Source organism: Lytechinus pictus, chromosome 2 (genome assembly GCF_037042905.1).
Source record: "Lytechinus pictus isolate F3 Inbred chromosome 2, Lp3.0, whole genome shotgun sequence".
Lineage (NCBI taxonomy): Eukaryota > Metazoa > Echinodermata > Echinoidea > Temnopleuroida > Toxopneustidae > Lytechinus > Lytechinus pictus.
Window position 1 is genome coordinate 10,749,858 of NC_087246.1, and position 27,007 is coordinate 10,776,864.

Genomic DNA, 27,007 nt, shown 5'->3' on the forward strand with positions numbered 1-27,007 from the left:
TTTTTTACAAGGGACCTCCTTCTGCGCCGTAGATCGGACATAAAAGTCACATAATCCATATACTATTTTAATCATCATCATCATCGTGCATCATTCATCATGGTGGATCCAGGGGGGGGGGGTGCACATCCGGCCCGTGCCGCCTCGAGATGCATAATCAAAATTTGTAATGTAAATTTCCGTTTTAATACAAGTGTGCCCCCTTTTGAAAACAAGAACTTTTTTTTTTGGGTCAAATTTGCCATGGACGAAATGACCATAAATTTTAGGTCAATTTTTCTGTCAACTTTTCCTCTGGAAAATGTGCTGGGCCCCCCTCGATCCTTTTGGAAACTCCTGCATCCGCCGGCCCCTGATGACCATCATTGTCATCACCCCACTGTATCATCATTCATCACCATAATCATCATCACCACGGGCACCATCATTATCATCATATCCACCACTAACGTACCCATGTACCAGGGAGCTCCCTGGGTTAATCCACCACCAGCGATACCAGCATCACCACCACAGTCATTATCATCATCTCCATATTAACCATCATCATCGTCGTCGTCGTCGTCATCGTCATCATCATCATCATCATCATCATCATCATCATCATCATCATCAAAACAGCACCACCATCACAAAGCCCATGGGCCGGGCGGGCCGCCGCATCGGCTTAATTTATTAAGCTTATTGAAATATTTGTAACGTTTGAAATCTGTGGCGGGAGATGGTGTCTGCCTAGATCGACTGAACGATAATTTGTTCTATTCGTTCTATTACAATCTTCGAAATTACAAATTTAAGGTAAGAAGAATCTCTTCCTTTATTATTATTATTACTATTATTATATTATTATTATTATTATTATTTTTTTTTTTTTTGGGGGGGGGGGGGGGGAGAGTGATCGAGTGGAACTCTCATCTTATTCTATCTGCCTGTCATGCCTGTGTGTGACTGTTTCTTATTTATGAAGTCTTTCAAAACAACACACAGTATTCTGTATGTGGGGACGCGAATACTGATTTAGTCTACTCTCTGTTCTTCAAATTCTTCTGAACTTGGTTCCACTACTGCTAGAGCCTAGACTCTAGAAGATTTTCAGAATTTTAAATGACCCCCAAAACACATACATTCCTGCCTAAATAAGTTGGATCTAATGCCAAATAATGACTACCATACATTAGGATGGGGGGTCGGGTGTCCGGACACTTTATATTTTTGAAGCCTTCTTTTTTGTCTTTGGATTACACTAAAAATATGAATTCAATAGTTGTAATCATCTCCCATTTTGTTCTCTATAATATTTCCTTACATTTTGTACTAAAAATTGATGAAACCTCGCTTGTAAATTTTTCCAAATGACTTTCTAAAATTGATCGTCCGGACACACAACCTGTCCGGACACACAACAACTGCATGGGTATACAGGGTCAGGGTGCTGCTCACGTCACCTGCTGCAGCTGCAGCGAGTGCAGGAGGTCAATGAAAATTTCTTCACAATATTGTAACAACATTTGTCGTTAGCCAAAAGCTTCGGTCTCTGTTAATGTTGGGTGTTCCGCTGAGCTCTGTTGGCTCCACTCAGCAATTACAGAGATCGAAGTTCTAACTTGATCTGTACAGGGACTCAATGGGCCATAAATTCGGATAAACCAGCATGACCAGGGAAGTGGTAGTTGCGCGACAGCCGAAGCATGGAAGTAAGTCGCTGTTTTTTTTTTTGTGCATTTCAGACCAAAAAGAATTTAACATTCTTTATTTTGCCATTTTTTGTCTAGTTCTTTTAAGATATTTTTTGAAATGACAAAAATCGATGAGCATCGTACCGTCGGGGAGGGGGGGGGGGATTTTGCATTGATAACCCCCTAATGGCGGCTGCACAAAGCATGCATACATACTAAAGCGTGTATTGTTGCATCGGGTGTCCCCCAGGGGACTGTCCTCGGCCCCACACTCTTTCCGCTGTATGTTAATGATCTTTTCCAACAAGTCTCATCTGCAACCCGGCTCTTTGCCGATGATTGCATGTTGTATCGAGAAATCTCAAGTAGTTCTGATGCTTGGATGTTACAGAAAGATCTTGATGCACTCTAGAAGTGCTAATGTCATTCAACCTTGTAAACTGCTTTTTTCTGAGGTTCTGCCCTTCTCGGTCTTCAGTGAACTACAGTTATGGCAAGTTCCCCCAAGTCTGCGCAGTCCCCCTTGTCTGCGCACATGCGTATCTGCGCGATTCTAGTAAAAGAAGATACGCAACAAGCACAAACTCTACACATGCAATACATAGACGGGTATTCATAAAAAAATTGAACTCAAAATGATGGAAAAATAATGAATTTAGGGCATTTCATGTGACGGCCTCAAAATGCAGCCTTTCTCATCAAAATCCCTGAATCGTGTGCAAAGTGAATGAGTGCGCAGACATGGGGTACCATTTTTTTTTCAATCTGAAAATGACAGTCTGAGGTTTTTTCAAGAAAATCCTATATTTTCTTTCATTTTTTTAATGAGAAATTTGGTACACTTACTAATAATAATATAAGGAGCATTATTAACTGAAAGATTTTGTGAAATAAGAAGAAATCCATGTTAAATCTTAACTTAAATTGTTAGGTGCGCAGACTTGGGGCCCACCATCATACTACATCCACAACACTGCTCTTCAATTTTGCAAGAGTGGAAAATATCTCGGAATTGCCCTATCCAACGACTTCAAATGGTCAACCCCCCGGGGGTCACTGTCCACATGACCTGCTATATGCACCCGCGTCCAGAAAAAGCGTCAAAAAGGGTCCCGTTTCAGGCACTCAGGCGGCGTCGACGTCTTTGGCAAAAAGGGTTGCATTTCAGGACCATTCGCTCGTAAATCGCCGTTTAGGGTAGCCTTTTCTCTCTCTATCACGCCATTTAGGGTTGCTAATTTGGTTATGAAGATTACACCATTGAGGGTTCTAAATATGAATAGATCTACGCCATTTAGGGTTGCAAATTTGAGAAGATTCGGGAGCAGACCTAAGCCATAAACACCATGAAGGGTGTGATTTTAAGGGATACAAAATAAACCTCGCACACACCGGCCAGCGCATCACTTATGAGAGAATATCCCTGTACAGTATAGTCTCTAGTCTTACACCCGGCTCTATACTAGGCAGCATGCCTAGGGTTTAGGCCTTTAGTCTATCATTTTGTTTGATTCATACCGGGGATTTTTATATTGATTGGTTTTTTTTTATCAATTAAAAAAAAGAACTACAGGTTTAATTAATGTATGTATTTTATAACACATTAACTGGTATGGATTTCATTTTTTCAAGTTTTGATGAAATTGGTGAAACGAATGGTAAGTGATGCATCAGTCAGTCAAGGCAAGCAACATCTTTCACTTGCATTTATTAATTTAGGCTAAAAGATATGGCTATTCAAAGTGGCTAAGAGAGGTGTCATTTAGCAAATTATGCTGGATTTACTTGCAATAACTTAAAAATAATGCCGGAAATTTATACCTGTTGTATGTAACATCAATTTAACATCAGAAATCAGTATGGTATCAAATTAATCGATTTCGATATGTTTACGCCACTTAGGGTATCGAATTAGGGGTTTTCCCCTGTTAACGCCACTTAGGATGGCTTTTCTCATGGGTTACGCCATTTAGGGTTGCAAATTTAGTTAATGTAGTTACGCCGTTTAGGGTGCATGTCTGAGGTTGTCGGACACAGGTGGGTAGCAGTCCATGTGGAGAGTGACCCCCCGGGTCAACCCATATATCTCACTGATCTGCAAGAAAGCTACCCAACAGCTACCTTGGGCGAAGTTTGGGCAGGCTCCACTGTGGAGCGTGGTGTAGCGGTAGTGAAGTGGAGCCTGCACGAACTTCGCCCGAGGTACCCAACAGCTATGCTTTGTTAGGCGTAATACAAGGTTTCTGCCCCAATCATTCAGAGAGGCAGCATACAAGTTCCTATATGCCCTCACTTAGAGTACTGCTGCAGTGTTTGGGATCCTCACTCTATCATGGATACACAGAATTTGGAAAGAATCCAAAGGCAAGCAGCTCGCTAAGTTTTAGCTGATTACCGTAGAACCAGCAGCGTAACCAGCATGCTCACCATGGGCAGAAATCCCAAGGGGGACGTGTCCCCCCTACTCAAAATTGTAGGGGGGACACAAAATCAAATGTCCCCCTACTAGTACTATTTTTGTCTTTGATGATGGTAAGAAATATATCACTCAAAATGGAAATAAAACATGCATTTTGGGACGAGATGACCTTTTTTTTGCTTGTCAAATTTATTTTCGTCGAAATGACCTTAAATTTGGGGTGATAAACTTTTTTTTTTTTTTTGCTTGTCAAATTTTCCACACCCTTGTCCCCCCTACCTTTTGGGAGAGATTTCCGCCCCTGATGCTCGCCAAGCTGAAGTGGCCTAGTTTGTCTTCTCGACGCACTGTAAGCAGACTACGCATGGTGTATAGGCTTGTGAATGACCTTGCTGCAATACCCCAAGACAAATTTTTTTCCTCAAGCACCACTGTCACTAGGAAAAATAACAAGAGTTTTCAGACATATCGTCCAAGAGGCAATATTGACAAATTTGCCTTTGCCCAACGATCTGTACCTGAATGGAATAAACTCCCTCTTCAAATAGTTAATGCAGTTTCGCTTGACAGCTTCCAAAAGCTTCTGCAAAATCACCTTGAAAATATCCCTCACACCTCTTCATAACGTGCGTCCAAGTTAAATTTCATCTTCGAGATAGGCTGCAGAGCCCTTTGAAGATTACAGCAGATGATGATGATGATGATGATGATGACAATAGCGAGCCGTCTGTGTACGAGGAGAATTTTTTTAAAAAATGTTTAAAAACTCCTCGAAACAGACAGCTGCCAGCTGTCTACATTAACGTTAGATTTATTATATATCAGGGGGCCGTTGCAGAAAAAGTTGCAATCAATTGCAACTCTAAAAATCATGCGCAACTTGATTTTCAACAGCGTGCATTTGGGACTTGCGATTGATTTTTTGACTTGCATTTAAACGCAACTCTTTCTGCAACAATCCCAAGATCTACTAGAGCTAATTGCATTTATTGCATAATTGGTCCTTTGAACCATCCAGCTCTAAATATTGGTCCAATAAAGCCAAACACAAAATATTAGGGTCTACCTGTCTTATAATTGTGGGGGGGGGGGGGGATGAGGGCATGCAGGTAGACTCTAACGTAACATAGAAACTATCCATGACCATTTGATGCCCCTCTAATTAGTGATGCCCCTCTAATTAGTGATACCCTGAATTAGATCTTAGATCTAGTCGAAGTTACCCCCATTAACTTATCTCATTTGATCTTTTTAAACCAGTGAAATATTTTTAGGATAAAAAAAACCCATATTCAATATCTCCATGGAATCCCCGGGGGGGGGGGGGGGGTGGTACTCAGTATGAATGTATGATACATATGTGCCATGGTTGAGACCACCTTTTTCAGCCTAAGTTTCTGTTCCAGATCATCACCAATTCAGGCAGCCATAGAGCCCTATCGTGTCCATTATGCCATGCCTTTAAATCAGATTCTTTAATTCTTGAGCATACTATGCTTTATCTCTCTCCAAATAACAAAGTTCTTCAAACAATTTCCGCGCTACAAAACCGTAACTGCCACTAAGGCTCAAATAACAATATTCTTCCAACAATTTCCACACTGCATAACCGTATAACTGCCACTAAGGCTCTGCACAAAACAGATCCTGTATTGACCTGATCATGACCTTTCTAAATCTACTCCTAATCAAATACCAACACATTTACTTAATATCCAAATACCTTTAACATTATTAAACATCATTCTGAACCATTTCCTTATGTGCTAAAGTAGACGCACTCGCTCTATGATAATTAACTGAAAATATGCGCCTATAATTGTTCTCAAAATCCAATCACGTTCATTGTCTCAATTCCTTACGTCACCAGTCTTTGATGAATAGTTCATACTCCGAAGAAGAATCAATGCTTTAAATCGACAAAGTCGAAGTCCTACTGTCGCCCACCTCGCCAAACAGCACCCCATCAGCGTCTCAGTCATGTACGTCGAAGTTAAGGATGGGAAGGGTGTGCATCCTGCCCCAGACTACGTGCCATCTAAAATTAAACAACGGCCAGAAAAACACTACTATACGGTTCAAATTCTATGAATAGTTATTCATATAAAAATTTAAAGCATTAAAGCACCTTACTAGATATTTAATAGATAATTCAGCATCTATTACATCCTTCCATATACAGGGGCCGTGGAACCGGGGGGGCTGGGGGGGCTTCAGCCCCCCCCCACCACTTTTTTCCAAAACCGTGTACAAAAACGTAAAAATGACCATATGATTGTGATTTTTAGCATGGTCAGCCCCCCCACTTTTGGCTCAGCCCACCCACTTTGAAAACCGTTCCGCGGCCCCTGATATATACTTCATATTTATAGGGAAGTCCAACGACTTCCCCACCACCAATGTCACAAAAAGCATTCTCTATTTTACCTCTCTCTTAATCTGTATCATTTTAAGATACGCACAAGTAAATGCAATTCTAAATCCACTGTGACAACGGTTGATACAGGACGCATGACAAAATGTTGAAATACTGGACGTCTTGTAACCCTGCCTCAACCCCTTTAGGTTCCTCGCCTGCAATAGAAAAGGATAAATTTTGCTTGTTGAATACTTGCAGAAACATGTGTGGTTAGTATTTTATAGTATGTTTCTTGGATTGGAAGCCATATATGTGTGAAAAAAGGGATATTTGAAAAGTTAATCAAATTTGAAATTGGATGACAATGCAGTCTAGTATAAGCTTTTCATTGAGGATAGGGGGTGCATTTTCAAAAAGTTAGTTCTCATTGACAAAATATGTTTGACTGATCTTTGAGATTGAATGCCTGGATTTCAAAAAAAATGTCAGGGGGGGGGGAGGGTATACCCTTGGTTATAGCCCTGCAAAATCATGAAGGATTCACTCTGAAAAAATAACATATTACTACAAAAATGTGTTGTCAGTTTTTGGTTAAAAAGTAATACAGTTTGGATAGCCAACATACTTTTGATGTTATAGACTAAACTTGCTAATTGTAAACATTAGAAATTATTGTATTAATAAGAAATCACTGGTTCTGAATGAAGTTCTTCTTTAACACCACAGCTATTTTTGTTTTTATTTATAGGTGAAAAGAGTTCAAAACTACAAGCATGGAAAAGTATGCTACATGTCTCCAAAAATTGTTGAAGACGCAATCCGGCTTCAGAGGTCAGAATTGCATTTCTGTCAGCACCTTGCTTCGACCCGTCATCCCTAGAAGTCATCAGCAGATCCATTCAGGAAGGATGCTCTCTCCAAGCTTACTGCATTGTAGGTCATGTTGCACAGTGACTAAATTCCAAAGAGGAAGGATCAGATCTCAATCTTTCAGAAAAACGTCCACCTCCTCATCATTATATTCTACGTCTGCTGATCCATCTTTGGCACCATCAATAGTAACACAGGCGTCAAAGGTCTCCAGACCTGGAAGTCGTCAAAAGCTTGTCATACTAGGCACTGGATGGGGTAGCTACAGTGTCTTGAAGAACATTGACAAGTCGCTATATGATGTAGTGGTTGTTAGTCCCAGGAACCACTTTCTCTTTACCCCTCTTTTAGCGAGCACAACAGTTGGAACCTTAGAATTCAGGTTTGTGTTACTCTGCTTCAGTGCATCATTGATGCCTACTGTTCCCTTTCTGCAGTATTTCATCCTTTTTTATAAAGATACTGAATGTTTTATGAAAGATACTCTTTTTACCAAAATCGCATTTATATAATACCCCTGCCTATTGGAGAAAGTTGAAAATTCTCTTTTTAGACCTTTAAATTTTCATCACTAAAATTAGCACAACACTTTTTAGGGTTTTAGCACCCTGGTGTTTTCTTATTTTTCAAAAGATGATGCACACCTCTATCCCTTTCCCTCTATCCCTTTGCTCCTGCTTCAGCTCTACATGAGTAATGACATTCCTCTCTCTCATCAAGGAGGTAAAATACTTTCTTGATCTCATCCTTCTTCAAAATCTTCTGTTGGGTGTCCCAGAAAAAAACCAAAATGTATATTTAATAGGGTCTTACAATATTGTTGAATTTGGATGAAGTAATTTTTTTTTTCAGCAACTAACAGTTCTTCAAATTGACCATCCTGCCTTTTATTTGGGACACCTGATAATCTTTTTTTTTTTTGGGGGGGCCTTTCATCCTCTTCCAAGTGCCCTCTCAAAATTCATAATTTCCTACTCTTTCTTCGTTACTCACCTACTTCTCTTATTCATCCTTTTGCTAGAGCTCCTCTCGTCCCTCCTTTCTCTGTTAATACATCCCATAGTATCATTGTACTCTCCTTCCTTTGCCGCCTCAAATTTCTCCTAAATCATCATCAATCTCTGCCTGCCACTACCCTGAGCTTCCACCTTTCATTTCTTCTCTCCAGCTCCCTTTTCTCCTTATTTTCAACTCTTTCCCCTTTTCCTCTCCCCCACTTCATGTCATCCTTTCCCTCTCTTCTTCCTCCTGTTTTGCACCTCTTCCTACCCATTCCGTCCTTTTCCCCTTCCTCCTCTTCTCCCTCCTCCCCTTCCCTTTTCTATTTCCTCTTTTCCCTCTTCCTTTTTTGGCTTTTTCCCTTCTCTTTCCTCTCCTCCTCTTTCTCCTCTCCCTGTCTCTTCTTTCTCTACCGCATCTTATTCTTTCTATTCTTCTGTCTCTTCCTATTCCTCTCCTCCCTTCTCAATGTCATCCTCATATTTTCTATTCTTGGACAACTTAGACTTGTTTGTATTAAAAGTAAACATTTAATAGTCTAATTGTAATTGAATTTATATATATTTTCTTTGTTGGTGTTTTAAGCTTCGAAATAGAACTAAAATTGTAAGATTTCCTTTGTGCTTTATTTCTAAAGGAGTATCATTGAGCCAGTAAGGAACACAGGATTTCGTCAGAGTGACCATTTTCATCTTGCGGAGGCTGTTAAATTGGATACAACGAAGAAGGTACTGTAGTTTCAGTCAGTGGCGTAAATCCATGACGTCGTACTATTCAAGAGGAGGGAATGACAAAATAGTTCATCCCCCCTGTACAATAAGTTCACTTCTTGGATTTACGCCAATGGTTTCAGTCATATTTCATTGGAAGGGGAGGGATTTATTTTATCAATTATTTGAATCAGGTTTTGGGGAGAGCTCACAGCCACAGTGAGCCTTCGACGCGCGATACCCTCCAAATGGCATCGCTCTCAATCAAAATCCGAACTTTAGGGGCGACGTGGGCACCACATCGAGATAGTTGGAGGGGGCCTTAATTTCTGCAACCCAGGTGTTCTGCACCAGGCTACCTTGACAGGGTGTTCAGAGAGCTACCTAAAGGATATGCTGTGGCCGTGGGTATCCACCCAAAACAGGTTTGGCTAAAGATATAATTTTGAGGCATTGCTATTAGCTCTTGCTAACGTGAGGGTCAGGGGCATATCGGAGGAATGCCTTGACTTGTCAATGGATGATTCTAAGGGGGAGGGGGAGCTCTTTCAGCAATTCTTTGGGCTCTCCACAAAAAGACTCCTGGTCCTCTGAGTGGTCAGTGGCTCTCGACCAGGCAACGAGCGGTCTGTCCATAAAGCCCAGCGCACACTGATAATTACGATTGCACTAGGATCCGATTGCCACAAGTTATCAAATTCCCTCTCAGTGCAATCATATCGCAGGCCAGTGCACACATTGCAACAGCCCTGCAGCGAGCAGCTGCATTTCATGGCGCCTTTTCTTTTGCACATATGTTGTCTGCACTGTAGAAATGCAGCAAATTGGCCATGACATCATCTAGGACAAATCTAATTGGCTGAAATTAGCAAAATCGCAGAAAACTTGCAGAAAGATTTGACAAGTAAAATGTCTTGAGATTTGGTCTGCAATCCTACTACAACAAAGCGGGTCGCAGTTGCAGCGCGCTGTAGTTTGGTGCACTTTGTTGCAATCTGATCTTGGTGCAGTCGCATCGCATAGTGTGCGCTGGGATGCCATCTGTTGGCAATGTCCAGTCACCCAGCGGTGATTGTTTTATGGGCTTGCCGGACATTGTCGACAAGTGGACGTCCGCATTTCTTCATGTATATTTTAGAATTACCGGCAACGCCTATATTATTGTGGAGTGGGTGCTCAGCGGAAGAGCCTGGGCAACCATTCCATACTAGACAGACGCCCCTTTGTAATTTCTTTCTAATGGAGTATCATTGAATCAGTAAGGAACCCAGGCTTTTGTTGCTTTCACTTTCTGTCTGCTGTCTTTAATGGGTAATTCATTTTTCAATACATGTTTATTCATATTTCTTTCAACGTTTGAATATTCACCCAAATTATTTGTATCTTTAGTGTTTATTTATAAACTATATTATTGTGTATGTACTGCCAGTGGAGTACTAATTTCTACGTTTATAATATGGAACAATAAAATAAATCTGAAACTGCAATCTTGGTATTTTTATGACATTGATATCATAAATGTTTATTTTTATGTGTAAATGATAATGATGATTCACATTATCTCTATAGCACTATTTTCCCTTTTGATACGAGTTCTTGTTGTTATAATGAACAAACATTTGAATGAGAGATAACAAGATAATTCAATTCACTTGGTAATAACAAAGAGTGAGAGGGGGCATTTGAGGTTTAATTGAGGAATTTGCGATGATTAACACATCCATTCTTGGCATGTCATGGAGGACACAATAACTCCTTACAATCTAAGATCCCACCATTTATTATTATTTTGTTTTGTAATTTGCATTGCATTTAGTGAAGTAAGCAAGGCATAAACAAAAGCATTCCAGTCTATTGTTTAACATGCAGTTTGCTGTTTTAACTTGCAAAATGAAGACGAGAGCACAGGTCAAATTCATTTTTTTTTCTTGGAAATGACTTGGAACTACCTGTACAACAGGCTCTAGATGAAAGGGACTTAATATTGAAAATTCATTACATCTATAAACCCAAATGGATTTTATGACGAATTATTTTTTTAAAGTGAATCTAGACATTTGTCTTCAGTATATGGCTCCATGTGTAGTTTGTGCTCCTGGTTTGAATGCTTATCACTTTCCACCACACTGATGAAATGCTGCAAACCTTCCTTCAGCTTCTATTGATTGATTTATGTCTGTCTCCAAGGCAACAGGCATATCACCATCCCCTATGTGTAAAAAAAAAGCAAAAGGGGTAAAAATTGAGTGTCTAATTATATAATGTTTCATATGACAGTTGCATATTTCATATGGTTTTATTGATGTCGATTTAAATAAATAGGTGCACACATTGGTAGCAACAGCATTTCATTTGATCATTTGATGTATGATAAATAGAACCTTGTAGGTGAGATGCCTTGCTCACAGGCATAAAATGCCTTGCTAGGATAGCACTTCAGACTTTCATTTACTAGTGAAGTCAGGCACCCTAGTCCACATTGCCATGGCATGCATGGCAGACACTAATGGTGATCATGGTAATTCAGCTCCTAACAACCGCGTAGCCAGGATTCCATTTTGGAGGGGGCGGTAAATGCACCCGAAGCGTGCCAACACTTACAGAGTGCGCGAAGCGCGCTCCCAAGGGGCTTGGTGCAGGGAGGGGGAGTTTCCCCCTCCCGCGCGAAGCGCGAAGCTTTCGGTGTTTCTTAAATTAAAATGAAAAAGGAGCCGTGTCTCTAGTACCTATATCAGCTCCAATTCAGTTGACTATATTGTGATTTTGAACCTTGTTTTTAAGAGTGATTGTGAATGCACAAAAAGGGATAAAATGGAGGAAATTAAGATAATATTTTCCCCGCGGAAGCTAAAGCGTTTTATCAAGTTTTTTCTAAAGAAAAGGGTCCCGAGATAAGGGTATTCCCGAAGTTATACTGAATGCTTCCCTTGGAAAGATCAGATTTGATAACAAACAATTTTGCGACAGTGCATACCTTTAATTCGCAAAACAATTAAGGATATATGCCGGGAGGAAGATATTTCTCCCCGTGCAGAGCAATGAAACTCTGAAATTTCAAAGGGTGGACGTTTTATCAAATGCAGATATCTCTACCCCATCAGCTCTAATTCAATTGATTTTCTAAGGTTATTGAACTTCATTACAAGGAAAATGGTGCGCAAAAAGTTGAAACTTCTGTGATTTATTAAAATTATATAAAAAAGGATGATGTATAATTTCTTTGATTTATCCTGAAGCGCTTAATTTTGAATGATAAAGAAACTTAGGTGTCATTCAAAATTTCTAACTGAGGGCGCAAAACAAGACAGGAGGTGAATGTGCAGGAAAATTTTAATAGAATTTGATTTATAAAATATTGTACTTTTTTTATTCAATACGACACAAATTTTATACCTTCCTCTTTTTAAATAAGGAACCCGTTTGCCCCCAAATTATGGTTGTTTAGTAATGAGCTGAAAAGCGGGAGAAGTTGCCTATATGGAGGTGACGGTAGAAATTGATGTAAAGATTTTACCCGCCCGGAGTCGACCCGACCAGAAGTTGCGCGATCAATTTGAAAAAAAAGATAACTTCATATACTTCGGCCTATTACTCTTATTCCATGCCCTAATGTATGCAGTAAACTTTAACTGGCAAGAAACACATAGCTGACGTGGAAAAACAGGGTTAGAGAAAGGGTTAGGAAAACAAAGGAGAACTGCAATATTGTCATTTAACCGCGCGCAGCGCGGCAGCAAAATTCATATATATAAATTCAGAGCAATTAAGAGTGAAGGAGTTTCTCTTTTGAGAAAAAAATAAAGAATAAAAAGAGCTACCTTTCTTCCCTTTCCTTCCTTCGCTTTTCCTTTTCTCCTTTCTTTTTTCTCTTCTTCTTTTTTTCTTTTTGGGGACGTTTTTTTTTTTTTTTTTTTTTGGGGGGGGGGCGACCGCCCCCACCGCCCCCCTGGCTACGCGCCTTGCTCCTAATTGTTTGATCTTAACATGAAAAGACACGTTTTCTTTCATATTGTGGTTGGACAGTCTGACTTAAAATGGAGTTAACACTGACATTATGTTGGTTATAATAGAAAAATGAGAGAAGTATCATCAATTTGTGAAGCAAAAAAATATCAAATATCCATCAGAATTCAGAATAATTCCACAAAGTGCTTTTTTTTCTCTTAAGAATTCCATATTATATGTACCCGTATTTTCGTTGTATTACCATATCTCATACATTTATGCTTCTATGCCAGCAAGTACAGTGAACCACCATAGCCCCAACAAGGGGCAATTAATGATATTAATTGAGGATTTTTGTTCTCATTATTTTATGTGATGTCAGAAAATTGCTACTTTTAAAAGTTCTGCCTCTGTTCTTGTTTTCCAACAATTTCCATTAGTATGTTTGTCTAATTCGAGAAAAGAAACAACTTGGCATCAGAATGAAATTTTCTTTCATTCTTTTGTCTCTGACTTACCTGTGGGCGTATCACAGTTGAGTGAGTTCTTGCGCTCAGTCACGCCACGACGACGGGCCTTATATATACGATGGTGGGAGCCAGGGAAAGTTGACTCTTGAAATAGAGAATGAAATATATACCATTTTGGGGCCATTTCTATATAAAAACTGGTTTTATGATCTTGTACGAAGCCTACAGATTACTGAATTCATTTATAAATTTAGTAAGACCTACAAAAATAATTTTCATTTAGCTTAAGAGAAGGAAAAAGGGCAGAACTACAGTAATAATGATTTTTTCCTTATCAAGATAACAGATCGAACAGATAAGGGAAGAAAAAAATTAGGTTGGACATACGTCATCCACATATTGTGACCCAGCATGGATAGGGCAGATATATTGTATGGTATACATGTTCGTGTATATGCTATGCTTATTTAGGAAATAGACCCAACATATGGCTTGAATCACAAGTCTTTTCCTAATTTCTAAGCAATAACAAAATTTCTTCCGAAACGCTTTGGCAAAAAAAAATATATATATTTATGCAAACAGAAATTTAGGTGGTCATTGACTTATTTTATTGGATTCTGTGCGAACTCATTTTGAAATCGTTACCATAACTGGCATTTCATTTTAAGATGATTCTTATTTTGTTTTTAAATTGCATCTCACCCTCTATAAATCAATCATTCAAAAAAAAACTTGAAAACTCATGTGTCTCCTAATGTCGTGGTCTAGTGGTTACAACTCTCATCTTTCAATCAGAGGGACGTGGGTTCGAATCCCAGCTATGGCATGTTTTCCTTCAGCAGGGAATTTACCCACATTGTGCTGCACTTGTCCCAGGTGAGGTGAATGGGTACCCAATATAATTTATTCCTTGAATGCTTTAGCACTTTACGGCGGCTCAGCTACAGCCAGGGTAATAATATACCAAGTATCAAGCGCAGTAGAGTATAGTAGCTGCACTATACAAATGGAACATACAGGGGAACATATCATATTATTGTACGCTAGTAACTCCTTATCTCTATGAATTGCAGTGTAATTTTCTTTATGTATGATTACATTTGTTGTACCATACTGTTCACTATGTTGAATTGTTAGGCACATTGAGTATTCCTTGAAGTGGATATTATTATTTGAGGTGGTGTTTATGACTAGATTCTGATTATTCAAAACTTCAATCAGTCATGCAGACCTATCTTTGTGACATATGTTATGTTAATTGGTAAAAATCAAGAATCAATATTTGGAATGTGTTCTATGTACAAAGTGGGAATGACTTCAGTCTATGGAAGACGTGTAGCAAGATGTAGTCAGCTCAAACAGAGCCAGAAACTTTTAGTCTGTTTAAAGCATGATGATACTAGCGTGCATATTTGATGATTTTGATAGGAAAAGACTACTAGCGCCCTCTTTGTTATTAGGTGGTCTGTCAACGACAGATCACCTATTGATTTCGCCAGAATTTGTATTTCTTCCGTACACTTTTTTGTACACACGTTCACTCGAAATCGACATGGTCAATTTCCTTCAAATTTCTGTCAGTCATCAAGCCCTATGATTTCAAGTAAAATCAACTTTTTCAAGGTCATCAGGTCATGATGACGTCATCCAGGCGCCATTTTGTAAAATCACATTGTCGATCATATCTCCATTATCAATTATCAAAAATCAATCAAATTAACATCACATCAACTTCAGGTCAAGGGTCAACAGGTCATGTCATCAAATGTCACCTGGAGGTCACGACGCGCGCGTACGCGCTCGTCAAAATTTTAAAATGCTCAAAATCACTTTTTGACCAAAGTAAAGTACGTTTCAGGTCATTTTAAGCATTTCAAAAATTTGCGCACGCACAGGTATGCGCGCGCGTTTCCGCGCGTAACGCCTTCAACGCAACGCAGAAACGCCGTTTTTTTATATCATTGCATTGATAATATAATTCTGAGCAATTTGATACCTTGATCAACCTTCTACGACCATTAATAACGAAATTAACACCCGTTAAAGTTTGCAGCACGTGTGCGCGCGAGCTCTTACTATAGGCCATATATGGGCAAAAACATGCCTATTAAAAATTCACTGTAGTTCTTTAAATAGTCCGTTGACCCCCAATTTTTTTTTATATATCGATAGAGTATGAGTTGTAGATTTGATTTCATGTCACCATTGTCCCTCAATTTGATCATGACATCATCAAAATGGCGTCGGAAGTTAAAATATCCATTTTCCTTGTTATGACGTCATAACAATTATGCAAATTAGGCTCTAACTCCGTGAATATTGGTCAATTTTCGCCCATTTTTCGATATGTTGTAGCTTAAGTCTTACTCTTTCTGAATAATTGCCTTTAATTTTCATTTTAATAAACGGATCATCCTCAAAAATTGCAAATAATAAAGACATGTCATTTTTCCTCATTTTGCGTGCAATCTCTATGGGACATGACTTTTTCTCAAAACTAGATTCGACATTCCTCTATTTCGTGAGCCATATCTGCATTTGTTCTTGTCAGTTTTTCCTGAGCTTTTAGTATGTTGTAGCTGAGATTCTAAGCTTTCGAAAATGTCAACCTATCTTTTCGATCAGATGCCGGGATCATGCCCGTATTTCACTTGCAAAATTGGATTGGATATTCTCGTATTTTCCTTACGTGTAAAGTCTATGGGAAATACTCTAGCTCAATTCTTTCTTCTTTATTAGGTGGTCTGTCAACGACAGATCACCTATTGATTTCGCCAGAATTTGTATTTCTTCCGTACACTTTTTTGTACACACGTTCACTCGAAATCGACATGGTCAATTTCCTTCAAATTTCTGTCAGTCATCAAGCCCTATGATTTCAAGTAAAATCAACTTTTTCAAGGTCATCAGGTCATGATGACGTCATCCAGGCGCCATTTTGTAAAATCACATTGTCGATCATATCTCCATTATCAATTATCAAAAATCAATCAAATTAACATCACATCAACTTCAGGTCAAGGGTCAACAGGTCATGTCATCAAAGGTCACCTGGAGGTCACGACGCGCGCGTACGCGCTCGTCAAAATTTTAAAATGCTCAAAATCACTTTTTGACCAAAGTAAAGTACGTTTTAGGTCATTTTAAGCATTTCAAAAATTTGCGCACGCACAGGTATGCGCGCGCGTTTCCGCGCGTAACGCCTTCAACGCAACGCAGAAACGCCGTTTTTTTATATCATTGCATTGATAATATAATTCTGAGCAATTTGATACCTTGATCAACCTTCTACGACCATTAATAACGAAATTAACACCCGTTAAAGTTTGCAGCACGTGTGCGCGCGAGCTCTTACTATAGGCCATATATGGGCAAAAACATGCCTATTAAAAATTCACTGTAGTTCTTTAAATAGTCCGTTGACCCCCAATTTTTTTTTTATATATCGATAGAGTATGAGTTGTAGATTTGATTTCATGTCACCATTGTCCCTCAATTTGATCATGACATCATCAAAATGGCGTCGGAAGTTAAAATATCCATTTTCCTTGTTATGACGTCATAACAATTATGCAAATTAGGCTCTAACTCCGTGAATATTGGTCAATTTTCGCCCATTTTTCGATATGTTGTAGCTTAAGTCTTACTCTTTCTGAATAATTGCCTTTAATTTTCATTTTAATAAACGGATCATCCTCAAAAATTGCAAATAATAAAGACATGTCATTTTTCCTCATTTTGCGTGCAATCTCTATGGGACATGACTTTTTCTCAAAACTAGATTCGACATTCCTCTATTTCGTGAGCCATATCTGCATTTGTTCTTGTCAGTTTTTCCTGAGCTTTTAGTATGTTGTAGCTGAGATTCTAAGCTTTCGAAAATGTCAACCTATCTTTTCGATCAGATGCCGGGATCATGCCCGTATTTCACTTGCAAAATTGGATTGGATATTCTCGTATTTTCCTTACGTGTAAAGTCTATGGGAAATACTCTAGCTCAATTCTTTCTTCTTTATTAGGTGGTCTGTCAACGACAGATCACCTATTGATTTCGCCAGAATTTGTATTTCTTCCGTACACTTTTTTGTACACACGTTCACTCGAAATCGACATGGTCAATTTCCTTCAAATTTCTGTCAGTCATCAAGCCCTATGATTTCAAGTAAAATCAACTTTTTCAAGGTCATCAGGTCATGATGACGTCATCCAGGCGCCATTTTGTAAAATCACATTGTCGATCATATCTCCATTATCAATTATCAAAAATCAATCAAATTAACATCACATCAACTTCAGGTCAAGGGTCAACAGGTCATGTCATCAAAGGTCACCTGGAGGTCACGACGCGCGCGTACGCGCTCGTCAAAATTTTAAAATGCTCAAAATCACTTTTTGACCAAAGTAAAGTACGTTTCAGGTCATTTTAAGCATTTCAAAAATTTGCGCACGCACAGGTATGCGCGCGCGTTTCCGCGCGTAACGCCTTCAACGCAACGCAGAAACGCCGTTTTTTTATATCATTGCATTGATAATATAATTCTGAGCAATTTGATACCTTGATCAACCTTCTACGACCATTAATAACGAAATTAACACCCGTTAAAGTTTGCAGCACGTGTGCGCGCGAGCTCTTACTATAGGCCATATATGGGCAAAAACATGCCTATTAAAAATTCACTGTAGTTCTTTAAATAGTCTGTTGACCCCCAATTTTTTTTTATATATCGATAGAGTATGAGTTGTAGATTTGATTTCATGTCACCATTGTCCCTCAATTTGATCATGACATCATCAAAATGGCGTCGGAAGTTAAAATATCCATTTTCCTTGTTATGACGTCATAACAATTATGCAAATTAGGCTCTAACTCCGTGAATATTGGTCAATTTTCGCCCATTTTTCGATATGTTGTAGCTTAAGTCTTACTCTTTCTGAATAATTGCCTTTAATTTTCATTTTAATAAACGGATCATCCTCAAAAATTGCAAATAATAAAGACATGTCATTTTTCCTCATTTTGCGTGCAATCTCTATGGGACATGACTTTTTCTCAAAACTAGATTCGACATTCCTCTATTTCGTGAGCCATATCTGCATTTGTTCTTGTCAGTTTTTCCTGAGCTTTTAGTATGTTGTAGCTGAGATTCTAAGCTTTCGAAAATGTCAACCTATCTTTTCGATCAGATGCCGGGATCATGCCCGTATTTCACTTGCAAAATTGGATTGGATATTCTCGTATTTTCCTTACGTGTAAAGTCTATGGGAAATACTCTAGCTCAATTCTTTCTTCTTTATTAGGTGGTCTGTCAACGACAGATCACCTATTGATTTCGCCAGAATTTGTATTTCTTCCGTACACTTTTTTGTACACACGTTCACTCGAAATCGACATGGTCAATTTCCTTCAAATTTCTGTCAGTCATCAAGCCCTATGATTTCAAGTAAAATCAACTTTTTCAAGGTCATCAGGTCATGATGACGTCATCCAGGCGCCATTTTGTAAAATCACATTGTCGATCATATCTCCATTATCAATTATCAAAAATCAATCAAATTAACATCACATCAACTTCAGGTCAAGGGTCAACAGGTCATGTCATCAAAGGTCACCTGGAGGTCACGACGCGCGCGTAAGCGCTCGTCAAAATTTTAAAATGCTCAAAATCACTTTTTGACCAAAGTAAAGTACGTTTCAGGTCATTTTAAGCATTTCAAAAATTTGCGCACGCACAGGTATGCGCGCGCGTTTCCGCGCGTAACGCCTTCAACGCAACGCAGAAACGCCGTTTTTTTATATCATTGCATTGATAATATAATTCTGAGCAATTTGATACCTTGATCAACCTTCTACGACCATTAATAACGAAATTAACACCCGTTAAAGTTTGCAGCACGTGTGCGCGCGAGCTCTTACTATAGGCCATATATGGGCAAAAACATGCCTATTAAAAATTCACTGTAGTTCTTTAAATAGTCCGTTGACCCCCAATTTTTTTTTTATATATCGATAGAGTATGAGTTGTAGATTTGATTTCATGTCACCATTGTCCCTCAATTTGATCATGACATCATCAAAATGGCGTCGGAAGTTAAAATATCCATTTTCCTTGTTATGACGTCATAACAATTATGCAAATTAGGCTCTAACTCCGTGAATATTGGTCAATTTTCGCCCATTTTTCGATATGTTGTAGCTTAAGTCTTACTCTTTCTGAATAATTGCCTTTAATTTTCATTTTAATAAACGGATCATCCTCAAAAATTGCAAATAATAAAGACATGTCATTTTTCCTCATTTTGCGTGCAATCTCTATGGGACATGACTTTTTCTCAAAACTAGATTCGACATTCCTCTATTTCGTGAGCCATATCTGCATTTGTTCTTGTCAGTTTTTCCTGAGCTTTTAGTATGTTGTAGCTGAGATTCTAAGCTTTCGAAAATGTCAACCTATCTTTTCGATCAGATGCCGGGATCATGCCCGTATTTCACTTGCAAAATTGGATTGGATATTCTCGTATTTTCCTTACGTGTAAAGTCTATGGGAAATACTCTAGCTCAATTCTTTCTTCTTTATTAGGTGGTCTGTCAACGACAGATCACCTATTGATTTCGCCAGAATTTGTATTTCTTCCGTACACTTTTTTGTACACACGTTCACTCGAAATCGACATGGTCAATTTCCTTCAAATTTCTGTCAGTCATCAAGCCCTATGATTTCAAGTAAAATCAACTTTTTCAAGGTCATCAGGTCATGATGACGTCATCCAGGCGCCATTTTGTAAAATCACATTGTCGATCATATCTCCATTATCAATTATCAAAAATCAATCAAATTAACATCACATCAACTTCAGGTCAAGGGTCAACAGGTCATGTCATCAAAGGTCACCTGGAGGTCACGACGCGCGCGTACGCGCTCGTCAAAATTTTAAAATGCTCAAAATCACTTTTTGACCAAAGTAAAGTACGTTTCAGGTCATTTTAAGCATTTCAAAAATTTGCGCACGCACAGGTATGCGCGCGCGTTTCCGCGCGTAACGCCTTCAACGCAACGCAGAAACGCCGTTTTTTTATATCGTTGCATTGATAATATAATTCTGAGCAATTTGATACCTTGATCAACCTTCTACGACCATTAATAACGAAATTAACACCCGTTAAAGTTTGCAGCACGTGTGCGCGCGAGCTCTTACTACAGGCCATATATGGGCAAAAACATGCCTATTAAAAATTCACTGTAGCTCTTTAAATAGTCCGTTGACCCCCAATTTTTTTTCATATATCGATAGAGTATGAGTTGTTAATTTGATTTCATGTCACCATTGTCCCTCAATTTGATCATGACGTCATCAAAATTGCGCCTAAACTGAAAATTTCATTTTTTCAAAAATGACGTCATCAAATTTATGCAAATTTGATCATAACTCCGTGAATATTGATCATTTGTCGCCCAGATTTCGATATGTTGTAGTTTAGAATGTACTCTTTCTCGTCAGTAACCATAAATTTTCATTTTGAAAAACGCATCATGGTGTAAAATTGCGATGAAAAGAGGCATGTCATTTTTCCTCATTTTACGTGTAATCTCTATAGGACATGACTTTTTCTCAAAACTAGATTCTACATTCCTCTATTTCGTGAGCTATATCTCCCTTTTTTCTTGTTGGTTATCCCTGAGCTTTTGATATGATGTAGCTGAGATTCTAAGCTTTCGGAAATGTGCCCTCCATTTTTCGATCAGATGCCAGGATCATGCCCGTTTTTCGCTTGCAAAATTGGATTTGCAATTCTCAAATTTGCTTACGTGTAATCTCTATGGGGAATATCGTGGCTCAATGGATAACGCACTTGACTTGAGTTCTCGGGGGCGCAGGTTCGAGTCCTGGGGGTGAACAAGATGATTTTTTTTTTCATTTTTTTTTCTTTTTACCACCTCGTACATGATCCTTTATGATAATTAAAAGGTATGAAAGTTAAAATTTAGCAAGATTAAACAGATTATAATTACTTTTTTCATATCACATGTATTTTCATATATCAAAGAGACCCTTTTCACAGTTCTTTATCATCTCCCGTCTTTCACAAGTATTCCATCCATAATGAACATTCCGTTGTCGTCATGAAGATCATATTGATCTGCATGAACATGGTATTAGTGATCATGATGGCGAGAATAAGGACAGACCACCTAATTCGTCTGCATGACGAATTAAAATCTAGTTATAATTACTATTTCCCCAGGGTTTCATGAGCCTGATTACAACAGGAAGGCTAAAGATATTCTTCGTTCGACCCAAACCATTCGAATCTTTTTTCAATTTGATATTGCTGATTGACAAAAGTGTATGAATATAATTGAAAATCTAACACCGATTCTAGAAATGGTAACTACTGAACTTCCTTTGCCCAAATTGAGAAGATATCAATGACTTTGGAACTATTTTTTGACTGGCGGAAGAATTAGGGCTATTTTAATGTTTCAATTGATAAATTTGATCCCATCATAGCTATCTTCATAAATGGCGATTTATTTTTAAAATGAGCTGGCTACGATACCCTTCTCTGGTCAGATATGGAATGTCAGATATATATCCTATCCAATGGTAGTAAACATTCGACCCTCTAATTTCACGTTTATTATTTAGGAATTAAAAAAAAAGTGCAATTTTAACACACAAGTCTGTGGGGGAATGTTTTATGCGCGTGACACCCCAAGAATCCAAAGTCATTTTTTTACGGTAATTATTGATTTTGCAATCACAAACATAATCACAAATTCACAATATTTATATATGATTGGTATAATGAAAAAAAAAAAACAAGGTAATAACAGCAGTAGTAATGACAAGCATGAAAACAAAATAAAAAAGGAAGTGACAAGAAGAACATATATTTCGAGCCAAAGAAAGGAAAAGGATCAGCCAGACACCGCAGATTATCTAGCAGAGAAACAAAATCCTCCTTAAAGGACAAGTCCACCCCAATGAATTGTTGATATGAATTAAAAGAGAAAAATCCAACAAGCATAAAACTGAAAATTTCATCAAAATCAGATGTAACATAAGAAAGTTATAACATCTTAAAATTTTGCTTAATGTCACAAACAGTTATGTGCACATCCTGGTCGATATGCAAATGAGGAGACTGATGACGTAATCAACTCGCCATTTCTTTTGTTTTTCCTCATTATCAAGTGAACAACAATTCCTCCCTGAACACGTGGAATTAGCATCGTTTGATATTATATGGTTTAGTCAAGTTGGTCCTTATGGTCTAATATGAAAAAAAAATGTATAATTCAAACAATAAAAAACAAAAGAAATAGTGAGTGAAGGACATTATCGACTGTCTCATTTGCATATTTTCCTGAATTGTGCATATCACTGTTTTGTGAGAAAGAAGTGAAACTTTAAAATGTCATAACTTTCCTATTTTACATCCGATTTGATGAATTTTTCAGCGTTATGCTCATTTGATTTTTCGCTTTGTATTCAAATCAACATTTTTCTGGGGTGGACTTTACCTTTAAGATTTAAACACCAAACACTGGCGCCATCCTGCAATCAATCAAGACCCTAGACTTTAAATTTGTTCAAAGTTGATGTAAAGACCAGCTTCATTACAATCACGGTGAATTAAAGGCAGACAATTGACGAATTTGTCAAGGTTCCTTCCTTTTGAAAAATGTCTACTTTGTGCGTCCAAAGATTGAATAATGTCAATAAATCTTTGAAAGGAAGATCGGCGAACTGAAACCAAATAACCTGTAGCACAACAATGAATGGTAATCTGGTGGCAGTTTCATAAAGCTGTTCTCAAAGTTAAATACGCTTGACTTTGAGCAGGGAGTTGTAGGCGAGCGGCGAGAGGTCAAAATTTGGGACTTTAATCCCCCCGACTGGATCAAAGCAAAAACATGCATCATTTTAAAGGAAATTTTCTGAATTTTTCAGAACTGAAAATTAAAAGTGTCGCAAAGTGTAGCTTCACCATGGAAACCAGCCTTGAATAGGCCACGCCCATTTTTGTGATAAATGCAAAGCAGTAACTTACTATTTATATTTGTTAATCAATTACACTAATTTATATATAAATATAGACTTTACAAGGATAAAATCACTATAGATTGAATGATATGATAACGCCTAGCAACCAAATATATATTTCATACATATTTGATTTAAAAACTGTTGCATAGCAACATTATTTTCCCTAGCAACCATATTCACTTTTCAATATTCTCTCTTTTTTTACCAGATTAATTCATTTTATATAATTTTTTTTAATTTGTAAAAACTAATAAAGAAGGTGAATTTTGATGAAAAATGAATAAAAGAGGAAGACTAGGATGTATAATGCATTTATGATCATGAAAAATTACATTATTGCCATGTTTGATTAACCCCTGCATGTAACGGATATCACTATTTTTGTGTGTATTTAGGACTATACGCATCAGCATGGTCTATTATCATTGAATGTGTTTTATAATATTGTTATAAATCATTCTTAGATACCCTGCTGTGTCATGTTATCTGTTCAAATCTAAATAATTGAGTATTAATATATTTTTCTGTTACCTATGGAAACCATTATGTTGCCTAGCAACAGCATTTTCCCTAGCAACCATATTTTGTTTGGCGATATTTCAAGCCTGTACCTCCCCAAAATTCCCTTTTTTTGGTCCTCAAAATGCATCTTATACTATTCTAAGCATTTATCGTGGTGATGGCAATTAATTTCAGCCATCTGGCCAGGCAGTCGGCATATTGAGAGATGGCATGGCTGTATGCACAAAATTTTTCCTTGGGGTGGCAAGACGACTAAAAAATCTCCATGAAACAAAGCGAGGGAGCGAAGCGACTGAGTTTGACAAGGGGCACTTTTTCATAGTAAATTGAAGGATATCATGTACACCTTTGGTGAATTTTGTGAAAATTTTCAGTTTAACAATTGTAATTTTTTGCTGCGTACGGAAATGGGAGAGGAAATTGGTGTTTTTAACAATATCATTTAGTTTTTTATTTGGAACATTTTATCATATAACATTTTAGGAAGGTTAATACATATCTAAGACCAACCAATATTAGTCTTTAAGTGTCTGCAATGGGAAACGAATATGGCAAATATAATTCCTAAACTGTAGTGATCATGTGAACTCAAAAGCTAATTACTGAATGGGGTACCTACTAAAATATGAAAATCACAATGAAAATCACAATTCTGGAAATTTTACTGTGTTATTGCAAGTTTTTTTTTTAAATTATTATACCAATGCATGGGCAATGGGGCCGTTAACACAATAATCTACTTGCAGACCTTCAAGCAGAATTGCTGGTTTATCTGGACAACTTGGTGAAAAATGCTTTTTAATGATCATCTGCCGTGATTTAAACACAAATCAAGAGATCCACAGTATATGTCGTACATAATCAAGTAGACAACAAAAATTACTATAATCTGAGCCTGTTGCTCACTAAAACCGGTTAGTCCCTGTACATTCTATATTATTGATTCCAGCAGTTAATTAGCAGGTCAAATATCTGTTTAAGAAGAATTTATTAGGAGTATAGGCCCTAATATTGTCTCATCAAGCTAAAGGGCAAAGTACTAACCATTGAACTTATGAGCATTTCTTTAATTTCTTTCTATAAACCTTCTAACCAATCTTTCTCCCTTCCTCGAGAAGCCCCCTTCGATCGAGGAAATGTAATTATTGGGGATTTCAATAGTCACAGCATTATCTGGGGGTATGAAGAAACCAACGAGATGGAGAACTTGTGGAGAGCTGGTCAGATGCAAATCAGATTGCATCAACCAACAAACGGTGAGAAGGTTGTGCTTGACCCTTGACCCGCCCACTCAACATCGACCTATTGGGCTGAAGGTGAATGCAACCATCACTCCACGCACAGTTCCCTTTCACAGACGTTTCACCCTGAAGAAAACAACCTGGGAGCAGTTTGTTATAGATCTGGATACCTATCCACAGGATCCTCCAGCACTCCCTACTCATTTGGAAAGCTGTTGAAGAAATCATCACAGAAGAATATTCCAAGAGGATGCCGTACAAACTATGTCCGGGCTTGACGGATGACGAAGCTGCTGTACAATAAATATTTCAGGAGCTTTGAGAATTACCCATTTGGTGCCGATACACTTGAATGTGGGAGAAAATTGACAACTGCCATTCTGGATAGTAAAAAGAAAGTGACAGTAAATTTAATAAATCAATGGATATGACTCAAAACAGCAGAAAAGACGGGGAAAGCAATTCGGATCCTTGAAAACGACTATGCGAGTCTCAAACTACACCCCTAGTGACCACCGACCAAGTGGCCCACTATATCTTCTTGTGTACAGTAAAGGTAACCCTTACTATTGCCCGCGAAGGGCAAACCTCCCTAAAAGTGCAGAGACAGCCTCCCAACTGAGAGTCATTTGAATACACATGACCATTCACCATGAACGTCTTGTCTGTTTTGCTATGCTCTCAAAGAAAATAATGAAGAGCAACAAGGCACCTGGATTAGATATGAGGTCCTCTGTGAGCAGATCACACTTCTTGGACCTGTTGTAGCCCAAGGGCTGCTGACATGTTAAGGGTTGGGGGTAGTTGCCTAACTCGAGCCAGGCAAAGACCCAATCAGCCCAAAGAGTAACAGAACAATCTCTCTACTCTGTCACACATACAAGCCCTTTGAAAGGCTCCTGCTTAACCGCAATGAGTTTCTCATTCCAGTAGGCAAGATTCAAGCCAGGAAAGTCCTTTACTTATCAAGTACTCAATCTGACTCAGTACATCAGATGGTTTGAGGAAGGTCTGAAAACTGGAGCAGCCTTTGTTGACTTCTCTGCAGCTTATGAAACATTTAATCATAGGGCATGCCTATTTACGAGGAAAGTCATTGTGATGACAAAGGACGTCAAGTTGACAAGGCTAATTCAGAACATGCCCTCAAACCGGTTGTTTGTGAATCTCAGTGGTTCCAGCAGCAAATGGTGGAGGCAGAAAAATGGTCTCCCACAAATAAGTGTCCTTGCCCAACTCCTATTTAACATCTACACAAACGACCAACTAATCCACCCAAACACCAAGAGCTACCTCTGCTGACGAACTGTGCATTGCCTCACAGAAGCAGTCATTTGAAGAGGTGGGAAAATATTCAGCGATGCTCTGGCATATCTGGCTCTTTACTATCCAGAGGAAACCCAACTTAGCGTCTTCCACCTTAACAATAGAGATGTAGACCGGAAACTGATGGTCAGATGGTGTTGAAAGTGAATGAAGCACACCAGCAAGCCTCTGCCATATTTACCTCTGCCATTTTTACCTGGCACCGTGTGGCACAGTCCCCCATACATAGAGGTATCAGCCCGGGTGGAAAAACAAGCAAAACCCTTTAATTATGAACCTGCTAAAAAGAGACTCGAATCAAGACAGTTTCCTACACTTGACTGAATCCCTTGATGGCTATGCACACAGTCAAAGGATCCCCTAGGTCAGACCACCTCCAGTCTGTGACGCAAAAGCATTCCATGTGACCTAGCGAAT

The 27,007-nt window shown here is 38.4% G+C and overlaps 2 long non-coding RNA genes across 2 annotated transcripts; one reads left to right on the top strand and one right to left on the bottom strand.

Annotated features, from left to right (window-relative positions):
• The first annotated feature begins 347 nt into the window (after positions 1-347).
• Positions 348-9,861, top strand: LOC129275666 (uncharacterized). The gene is made up of 3 exons (XR_010295658.1): positions 348-798; positions 7,203-7,706; positions 8,961-9,861. It is a non-coding gene; the product is annotated as an uncharacterized LOC129275666 (long non-coding RNA).
• A 454-nt stretch (positions 9,862-10,315) lies between these two features.
• On the bottom strand, positions 10,316-13,594 carry LOC135156613 (uncharacterized). Its single transcript, XR_010295656.1, has 2 exons — positions 13,497-13,594; positions 10,316-11,242 (listed from the first exon to the last, which is right to left on the bottom strand). It is a non-coding gene; the product is annotated as an uncharacterized LOC135156613 (long non-coding RNA).
• Positions 13,595-27,007: the final 13,413 nt, after the last annotated feature.